General features: G+C 33.8%; 1 protein-coding gene across 1 annotated transcript in view; it reads right to left on the bottom strand.

Annotated features, from left to right (window-relative positions):
* Nucleotides 1-11,259, bottom strand: part of LOC136844493 (zinc finger HIT domain-containing protein 1-like) — a 320,239-nt gene that overhangs the window by 263,358 nt on the left and 45,622 nt on the right. The gene's annotated exons all lie outside the window — the stretch shown is intronic.

The raw sequence follows: 11,259 nt of genomic DNA, 5'->3' as shown, positions 1-11,259 counted from the left end.
ATATACACCCCATTGTTTACAAGATTATGAAACATGAATGCCAAAAGCTGTTCTCATATTTGAAAACGTTCTGTGAAAATCTGTAGGATAACTTTCCAAATCCCTCCTCCCCGTAAAAAAACGGAAAAATAAAGAAAAGGAACATGCAAAAAATAAATAAATAAATAAATAATAATAAGAATAAATACACGACAACAATAATAATACTGGTAAAAATGAAGATGACCTTGGAATAACACACTACCTTCTTGAAAAGAATTGGAGAGACCTGCTGGGTTCGATCCCGGAGGGAGTCGAACGCTTTATAATAGGATGTTCCGTTAAAGCATAAATTTGACCTAATAAGTAAATGATATACCCGGTTATCATTTGGCTGTGGTGTTTTACAACATGAATGGAGAAGGGTAGGGGTATTGCAACCTCAGCCCAAATTACCGAAGAAAAACCTGAAGGGTAACGTCTGACGACACTCGCGCTGAGAAGATAATATATATATAGTATATATGTGCGTATAGATGGGTGTGCCCATGAATCTATTTACTTCTTGAACTTTCCAAAGAAGTTTCACTTTGCCAAAGAAGACTGGTAGGCTTCTTGGCTCATACCAGTTGCCATAGGCTCTACCCGTTCGAACTTCCGGCAACTTAATGGTTTCTTCGTACGAACTTTGTAACGGTCTTCGACTTTGTTCCAGTTCGGTTTCAAGATTCTTAGGCTGCAGAACTTTTAACGAAGTTCGAGGAAAACAGTTGGTAAGAAGGTTAAAGAGTTTTTTATTAGACTTAGATATACACATATATATATATATATATATATATATATATATATATATATATATATATATATATATATATATATATATATATATATTTTATATATATATATATATGTGTGTGTGCCTTTTCTCTATAGGAACGGAAAAAAGAGGGGATAAAACAGTAAGTGGCGGATGAGGATACGAAAGTTATGGCGAGAAAAAAAAATTATGAGAAATGCAAAAACGTGACAGAGACAAGTTCTTGTAACTAAGAGAACGGACAGGTGAACCATAAAGAAACTGAGAGAAATAGAAGAGCGAAGGTGAGCCAGAAGTTTAGGGTGAATAAGAAATTGTGCCAAGGGGAAGTGAATGACCAGAGAAATGTTAAGGGCGAAGGTCAGTGTATTTGGGGTTAATGAACGCAATGGCTCTAGAAATAAACACCGCAAGTGGAAAGATGCTGTCAGAAGGAAATACAGTCGTTGGTCGATTAAATGGGTAATCAGAAGGTTTGTTGAATGTGGAAGTTACAAGACACAACAGTGGAAAATTTTAGCCTGAGTTTCAGAATGTTTGTAAATTGGTTGCCGCGGACGCAATGCAGGGAATTTAGAGGAGGAAAACCGGCATGCGAAGACACTTTTTACAAATGTTTACTTGAGAAAGACAATGGTGGCCATTTAGGTTGCACTGACTCCCAAGTAGGAGAAAGGTTTATGCCCTAGGATGGTCGCTAATGCTTGTAACTCCAAGCACCTCTTAAGTGAGATCAAAACATATGATGGGTAATACTTATACGTATTGTCTCATTTAACTGCCATCCAGATTGACATTCTTATATCAAATAAAGATGTGATTAACCATTCTTATATCAAATAAAGATGTAATTAACAGTATCATATATATATATATGTATATATATATATATATATATATATATATATATATATATGTATGTATGTATGTATGTATGTATGTATGTATGTATTTTATATATATGTATATAAAAATATATAGTGTGTGTGTGTTTGGATTTTCGTCACATACACCGTGATTTTTTATATTCACGAACATTTAGTTACAAATGCTGTTTGAAACTAATTATTGAATCCTCGTAATAACATACCCTTCAGTGTATGTTATTCCGAGGTTAAATGAATTTGACATTCAACGACATTTGTAGTTTCATGTTCATGAATATATATATATATATATATATATATATATATATATATATATATATATATATATATATATATATATATATATATATATATATATATAATGTACATTAGACTGTGAGACAGAATGGGATAGAAACCAGAATCCATGAAATTATTCCCTAATAATAACATAAGTGTTTTCTAGGGAGGAGCCCGCTAAGAAAACCCTAACATTTAGACCTTAAGATGGAGACAGGATCACTTTTTTTTTTAAAGGATTTGTAATTGATTAATTTTTTTTTTTATTTTGACGGTAGTAGAAACGACACTACACAATCTTCCTTAATCTATAAATGACACAAGACATATCTGATGAATAAAACCGCCATTGCTATATACTTTCTGATCCGAAAATGAATTTTCATCAACTTCTTTCATTTATAAATTTAGAATGACCTCCCATTTCCCACACTCCCCCTACCCCCAAACTCAGAAGAAAGAAAGAGCGGCCAAGGACCTAATAAAACCGCGTGTTGGGTGAGCGTGGGTTTAATGCGCTTATCTTGGTAACTGCGGCAACGGAGCCACAGAAGCCTGTAAACCAAAGAGAGTGAATATGAATGATGGAGCAATATATATAATTATATATATATGTATATATATATATATATATATATATATATATATATATATATGTGTGTGTGTTGGTGTATGTATGTATGTATATATATATATATATATATATATATATATATATATATATATATATATATATATATATATATATAGATATAGATATACAAAGTATATAAATATATATATTTACATACCTATAATATATATATATATATATATATATATATATATATTATATTCATATATATGTATATAAATATGTATATATATATACTTAACTATGTATACAGTATACACATTACATATATATATATATATATATATATATATATAATATATATATATATATATATATATATATATATATATATATATATATATATATATATATATATATATATATGGCCGGTGAAGAAGTCTTAAGAATGGAAAATGGATATAGCAGAGATGAGAATGTTGAGATGGATGTGTGAGTCACAAGAAGGGATAGGATCAGAAATGAATTTATTAGAGGAACAGTTAAGGTAGGGGAAGTATCGAAGAAGGCCCAAGACAGAAGACGACAGTGGTTTGGTCACGTCATGCGGAGAGAAGATCACGTGTGTAAAAGGGTTATGAGCATGGAGGTGGAGGAGGGAAGAAGAAGAGGAAGGCCAGAGTTCAGATGGAAGGACAAAGTGGGAAATGACATGCGGGAGAAAGGTTTAACAAGTCACGATGCACTGGACAGAGGAAGGTGGGGAAGGATGATAGGAAACAGCGACTCCATATATAAATGGGCAAAGCTGAAGATAAATAAGAAGAAGAAGAAGAAGAAGAAGAAGAAGAAGAATATAAAATTAAGCAAATGTCTGCTACCTAGCTTAGACCAGCGGAAATAAGAACCGGAAGAAGAGATAAGAAAATAGCAGGCCTTAGCCCGAAGAAAGTGGCAGAACACGCTGAGGACTTCAAAAGGAAAAGACTACCTTTTGGGCAGGATTTTGCCTTTCATCTTCCCACGACTGACCTCTTCCCATTCATGGCATACCAAAAATATTGACGCGACACCTGAATTAAATTTTGGTCGTGATTACACAAGGTAAGAGGAGGGATTATAACCCCAAAATATATAGTGCCTCTATCTATCTCTCTCTCTCTCTCTCTCTCTCTCTCTATATATATATATATATATATATATATATATATATATATATATATATATATATATATATATATATATATATATATATATATATATATATATATATATATTTATATATATATAAATACATATGTGTATGTGTGTGTTCTTTTCTTTATATAACGTCTAAAAACCGTATTTCATATAAAAGTCACCTCCCCCTGGCCCCACCTTCTCTCTCTCAACCTTTAGAAAACACGAGAAATGTTTCGGATTGCATTTTATATTCAATAAGCAGGTAAAAGGCATTGCTCATCGTTCTTTAATTGTACTTTTCTATGATGATTTGACTAAATCTTTAATAAAGCAAGGTACTTATGAATCAGTCTTATTTGGACGCTACTTTTAAGATAAGAACTATTTTACCCGAGTTTTCGTCCAAATTCAAAGATGTTCTCACGGTCTGTTTTCATTTACCATTCCCGAAAGCAATGTACAGGTGCACTGAAACACTTGCGTCCATTACTTTAAACAATGCATTATGTGCCTTGCAACAACAGGAAGTATTCAGGGCACTGCCTTGCCGTGAGCGTAGTGCTTTGCGTGCAGGGTACGGCGTCACTGCGTGCCTGTGTAATGCAAATGGCCTCAAAAAGTGCTCCTTTTGCAATAGTAGCATTTCATTATGTCGGTGTTTCTTATCACGGTCTAGACCTCATTTCTTATGGACTCAACATCCAGCAGATAAAAGTGGCAACATTCGATTTCTGTCTTTACTCTTTTCTCGGTTTCGTCAATCTATTTTCATTATTATAAACGCTATCATTTTTCACTCTCAATAAAATTCGATAATTATGTAAAGTGGCTTAAAAGTCTTGTATCTATGGTCTATTCATCTGCATTTTATAATAGATACCTTCTCTTGACGCGTTTTATTTGCTTATACCCTCGAACATTCTATTCTGTTAATGATTCATTTATCAGTCCAGCTATGTTCTTACTAGTCTTTTATCTTTGATAGATGCTCTTACATTATATATACTGGAAGGGAATAAGTGAAACTATTATCTGTGCAAAGGGATGACTATATACCTAATTATTTATTTATTTGGTGATGATATATAATCAGTTTCACGCAGTCAGGACACTAATCATTATATCTTATGAGTAATCTATTATTTTTTGTTGCATATATCTACATTTTATATACACATATATGTGTATGTGTGTACGTACATAAATATTTATATTATATATATATATATATATATATATATATATATATATATATATTGTGTATCTGCTCTTCTGCCCTTTTCATTGGGATACACTAGTTTATGGAAGCGGGCACTTGCTACAGGATGACCATTTTGAATAATAAAAGAACAATCGCACTGAATTGCGCCCCTGTATACACACAAGCACATAACGCACTCAAACAAAATTACAGTATATATTTGTATATATTTATATGTATACATACATACATACATATATATAGTATATATATATCAATATGTAAACATACACACACAAATATAAATATATAAGTATATAAATATATAATATATATATATATAAGACCATTATGCGCAAATAGGAATAAAGGGGAAACAACATAGAAGAGAATAACCACTAGATAACGAGTAAGAAAACATACAACGAGAGAACAAACAGTTGGTTTATACTGACTTGGAGTAAAAAAAAAAAAATGAAAGCCACGCCTTCATAATACTTTTTAGCCGTGGAATTCATAACTTTTTTCCTCCTATAATACACGCGATCTCCTGGATTTTATACTGAAGGCTCATAAGCTGTGAACAGTATGATAAGTTATACATAGGCTTCTTTCCATGTAATGTCATAATGTCTATCTTATTACTGTAATAACTGTAGCTCTCCGTAAATGAATGAACCGATATATTACCTCATTCTGATGATAATATTTGACAATAAAACATTCGATTGTATTTTCAAGGTAGTTTCAGTGTTAAAAGAAAAAACAATGGTTCTTTAAAATATAGAAGTTTATGGTTATTAAAATTGTAAACTAATGCTGCTGCATTTTGAGCGGATGTTTTCCGTCAATCTTATATTTTGTTATGGATCATAATACTGAAAGATTATTGCATGGCAATCCTTTGGGCAGAACGTCAAAAAAGGATAGGTATGCGAAAAATATTTCTGCATCCATGCACAGTAAATAATCAAGGTAATTAATAAGTATATAAAAGTATAAAAAAGTTTGAGAGAGAGAGAGAGAGAGAGAGAGAGAGAGAGAGAGAGAGAGAGAGAGAGAGAGAGAGAGAGAGAGAGAGAGCAGAATAGAATAGAATATAGAATTTAGGCCAAAGGCCAAGCGCTGGGATTTATGAGGTCATTCAGCGCTGAAACGGAAAATAAGAGTAAAAAAAGGTTTGAAAGCTGTAACAGGAAGAAAACCTCCCAGTTGCGCTATGAATCAATTGTTAGGAGAGGGTGGAAAGTAAGATGGAAGAAAGTGAATACGAATGGAGGTACAGTAAAAACAATGAAAGGGGTTGCAGCCAGGGGCCTAAGGGACGCTGCAATGAACCTTAAGTAATGCGTATAGTGCACTGCATGAGGGGAGAGAGAGAGGGAGAGAGATTCATTCCCACTTGAAAGATAAATTCGTGGTAGCAGAAAGTGAATAAAAAAAAAGTTTATACTCAAACTCCCTCACCATTTCTCTTTTCTGGAGCTCAAGACCTGACTTCTTTTGACTGATCTGTTTATCTTACTCCACGGGCTTTCTTGACTCTCCCAACCTGCAGTGTATTTTAGGGGTCGAGAGAGACAAGATATAGAGCGAGATTTTTTCAGATTTAGTCCCGGATCTCTCTCTGTCTCTGTCTCTCTGACACCCACACACATGCATGACTTTCACGGAGGAATGCGAAAAGAGAGAGAGAGAGAGAGAGAGAGAGAGAGAGAGAGAGAGAGAGAGAGAGAGAGAGAGAGAGAGAGAGAGAGTGTGTATGTTGACCTTACACTGGCATCCATCCAACGAGAGGCGTCCCTCCCAACGTTTTCCTCACATCACAGAAGACTAATTGACATTCTTCTTCCTCCTCCTTTCTGTCATTTCTTGGCGTTTTCTCACGCCTCTTTGCTTACCCCATCCATGTTCTCACTAACGCTTACACACTGTTTATCTGCTATAAGTTTTCATTCTAATTCGTTCCATGGATGCTTTTAACAACCGAGTGACGTAGTTTCTCTTCTTCATGCAGGAATGCTTCTGCTGTTCTTTATTCATTCGTCATTCCGAAATGTCAAAAGTCTTTCAATGTTTTCATACTAAAATGGGACCATTAAATTGCTCACTCTGAATTATGACGTCTATTCTTTATGTCTACCAAAATATTTGAGATGCACATGTGTGCAAATAATAAATATGGACAATTGTACAAAGTTATGAATAATACATAATGCATGTATTTACGAAACATCTACCAAGCACTATTAATCATTATATCAAGATCTGATGTTAAAAAATATTCATTATCTCTCAAAGTATCGTACAACTAAACATCAGCACTGCTTTGGGCGTGGCCACCTGCAGCTTCCTGAATTTGTAATCATAATTTAATATTAATTTGTCAAAATATGGAATAGCGAAGTGACTGACGGTTTTAGAATACATTCCAGCTGAGCGTTGGTGCAACTAGGATTGTCCAGGCTTATGGCTTCTTTTGTTTGGCTTGACTGGTGATTGAATTTCCATGAAAATGCTGCTATCCATTACCACATATTGGGCAAAATCCATTTTTGCAATTCTTTTTATCAATACCTATATATAGTTTTAAACATTTATATGAAACTATTTTTCATTAACGGTAGTTACACAATGTATATATTTCCGCAGCCATGCACACACACAAACACACACACATATATACAAATGTATATATATATATATATATATATATATATATATATATATATATATATATATATATATATATATATATATATATATATGTATATATATGTGTGTGTGTGTGTGTGTATGTGAGTACGCACACGAGTGTGCTTCTATATGCAACAAGTATTCAGTCACAAATAGCTGACATTATATATATATATATATATATATATATATATATATATATATATATATATATATATATATATTATTTATATATACGTATATACATGCATGTATATATAATATATATATATATATATATATATATATATATATATATATATACTGTATATATATATATATATATATATATATATAAACTATATATAAAATCTATGTATATATATGTATATATGTCATTAGATGTTAAGCCATAAATACCCCCTTAACATCGAATTCACGAAACCTTAAGCCCTAAAGGAATTATATGTAATAAGCAGAGGGACAGATGCAATTATGATTTATATTAACCTTCGAGCGTAAGTTATTCCCAAGATATACAACTGTTATATTTATGTATGTATATATATGTATATATATGTCTTAAATATAAAAGTGAATGTTTGTTTGTATATTAGTTTGAATGTTTGTGAATTATAGAAATCCGGACCGCTTGACCGATCTAGACAAAATTTGACACGTGGCCATCATTTGACCAAACTAAGATACAGGGCAGGTTTCAAATCCGTACCCCGACCCCTTCCCCTATGTAAATTATGTGGTAAATAAACTCTACGGGTTTATCATGCCTCGTTTCATGTACTCGAGACTATAGAAATATATATACCATTGTAACTTTCCACCTGTCCATATTCTACCAGTGAACAGGGGCACAGAAACAAGTGCCCGAAATATATGGTTTCAACGTTTAAATAGTGTTTTATGGGCCTTCTTATTTTCATATTACACTGTAGTATTACAGGAAAAGACATTCATATTGAAAACTCTTTGCAGTCACTGCAGTAATACCTGGATAAAAGGGACAGTCACCACAGTAACATCTGGATAAAAGTGACAGTCACCACAGTAATGCCTGGATAAAAGGGACAGTCACCACAGTAATACCTGGTTAAAAGGGACAGTCACCACAGTAATACTTGGATGAAAGGGACAGTCACCACAGTAATATCTGGATAAAAGGGACAATCACCACAGTAATACCTGGATAATAGGGACAATCACCACAGTAATACCTGGTTAAAGGTGGCAGTCACCACAGTAATACCTAGATGAAAGGGACTTTTCAGTCACCCATAGTAACACCTGAATAAAAGGGACAGTCACCACAGTAATACCTGGATAAAAAGGACAGTCACCACAGTAATACCTCGATAAAATGGACGGGCAGCACAGTAATACCTGGTTAAAGGTGGCAGTCACCACAGTAATACCTAGATGAAAGGGACAGTCACCACAGTAATGCCTGGGTAACAGGGACTTTTCAGTCACCACAATAATACCTGGATAAAAGGGACAGTCACCACAGTAATACCTGGATAAAAGGGACAATTACCACAGTAACACCTGGATAGAAGGGACAGTCACCACAGTAATATCTGGATAAAAGGGACAATCACCAAAGTAATACCTGGATAAAAGGGACGGACAGCACAGTAATACCTGGTTAAAGGTGGTAGTCACCACAGTAATACCTAGATGAAAGGGACAGTCACCACAGTAATACCTGGATAAAAGGGACGGTCACCACAGTAATACCTGGATGAAAGGGACAGTCACCACAGTAATATCTGGATAAAAGGGACAATCACCACAGTAATACCTGGTTAAAGTGGCAGTCACCACAGTAATACCTGGTAAAAGGACAGACAGCACAATAATACCTGGTTAAAGGTGACAGACAGCTCGTAAAACATGGATAAAAAGAACAGTCACCACAGTAATGCCTGGATAAAAGGGACAGACAGTACACTAGTACCTAGTTAAAGGTGACTGACAGTACAGTAACACCTGGTTAAAGGTGTCAGACAGCATAGGAATACCTTGATAAACCAGACAGTCACTACAACAATGCCTTAGTAAAAGGGACAGTTACTACAACAATACCTTGATAAAAGGGACAGGCAGAACAGTAGTACCTGGATAAAAGGGACAGTCACCGCAGTAATTTCTGGACAAAAGGGACAGTCACCACAGAATACCATCAGTTCACCCACAACTGTTCGAAGGGTGAACATTTGCATGAAAAAAACTAGAACTGCCAGTAGGACCATCAACACAAATACCTCTCCCTCTCCCTTCCTCCTCCCTTTCCCTTTTCCATCCCCTACACATAGACTGTCATTTAGAGTTTTCCCAGGCAGCGCCGGGTTGGTCAGCTAGCACACACACACACACACACATATATATATATATATATATATATATATATATATATATATATATATATATATATATATATATATATATATATATATATATATATATATATATATATATATATATATTATATATATTATATATATATATATTATATATATATATATATATATATATATATATATATTAATCATGTTTCTCACTTTCTCTGTTTTATCCTTAAGATGCCACCTTTTACACGTTATCCTTGTCCCCCCGTGCAATGATGCAACCAATAATGTTGAGTAACTACTCACTACTTGATTCACACTTGAGGGCAACAGAGACAACGTGGATTTCAAACGAAATCTCCTTAGATCGACTTGTCCATAGTTTGGGAAATCTGCTGTCCCGCTTGTACTGACCAACAAATATTGAGCGATGTATGTATATATATATATAATATATATATATATATATATATATATATATATATATATATATATATATATATATATATATATATATATATATATATTGTTGTTACATTCTGTGGCTGGTTGGAAGAATGGGATTTGTTATTTTAATTAACTGGCTTGAAAGCCAAAACCAAGCACTTAGAATGTAAGCGATAAATGGAATGAATAAACTGACTTACCTTGATATCACATCTAAGTAAACAGAGAATTGGAGGTCGCCATGGGGAAAATTTAACCATTTATGTAATTTAAACTGAATTTATTTATAACTGAAGCAACCAGGAAATTAACATGGAAGGGCTGACTGAGAAGCAAGCAAGCACATGCAATGTGCAATAAAATTAAACAATGCATAGCAAATTGCTGGATCTGAATAGGCTACAGCCCTGAAATAGTTTAACACACAAATGAATGTGAAGGGTGGACTGCTAATCAGAAGATTCTTGCACATGGCAGGATGGCAGTTAAACGTCTACACTATTTTCATTTCACAAGGGATGGAACAGACCGCTCGAGGTGCTGGATAACAGGTTGTGGAAGAGAATTCCAATTCAGCATTCAAAACCCAACGATTTTCTCTCACATGAACTTAATTATGCACGATGGAGGAATTGATCAATTAAATTTAATTAGCACAGATAACACTACGGAGGGGAAACGCTAATTATTATATTGAATTAATTTACTTTTGTTGTGAGCTTGCAACAGTTAGCTGTACTGTAATCTGTAACATTCATTTGTTTTTCTGTCTAAGGGGTCCACATTGTAAAACCCTTTTGCGTCCTGAATAAACGCTCACCTAAGGAAGATGTGTGTTTCATCGATCCGCC

The sequence above is a fragment of the Macrobrachium rosenbergii genome, chromosome 12, assembly GCF_040412425.1.
Source record: "Macrobrachium rosenbergii isolate ZJJX-2024 chromosome 12, ASM4041242v1, whole genome shotgun sequence".
NCBI lineage: Eukaryota > Metazoa > Arthropoda > Malacostraca > Decapoda > Palaemonidae > Macrobrachium > Macrobrachium rosenbergii.
This window is presented reverse-complemented; position numbering and strand designations above follow the sequence as displayed.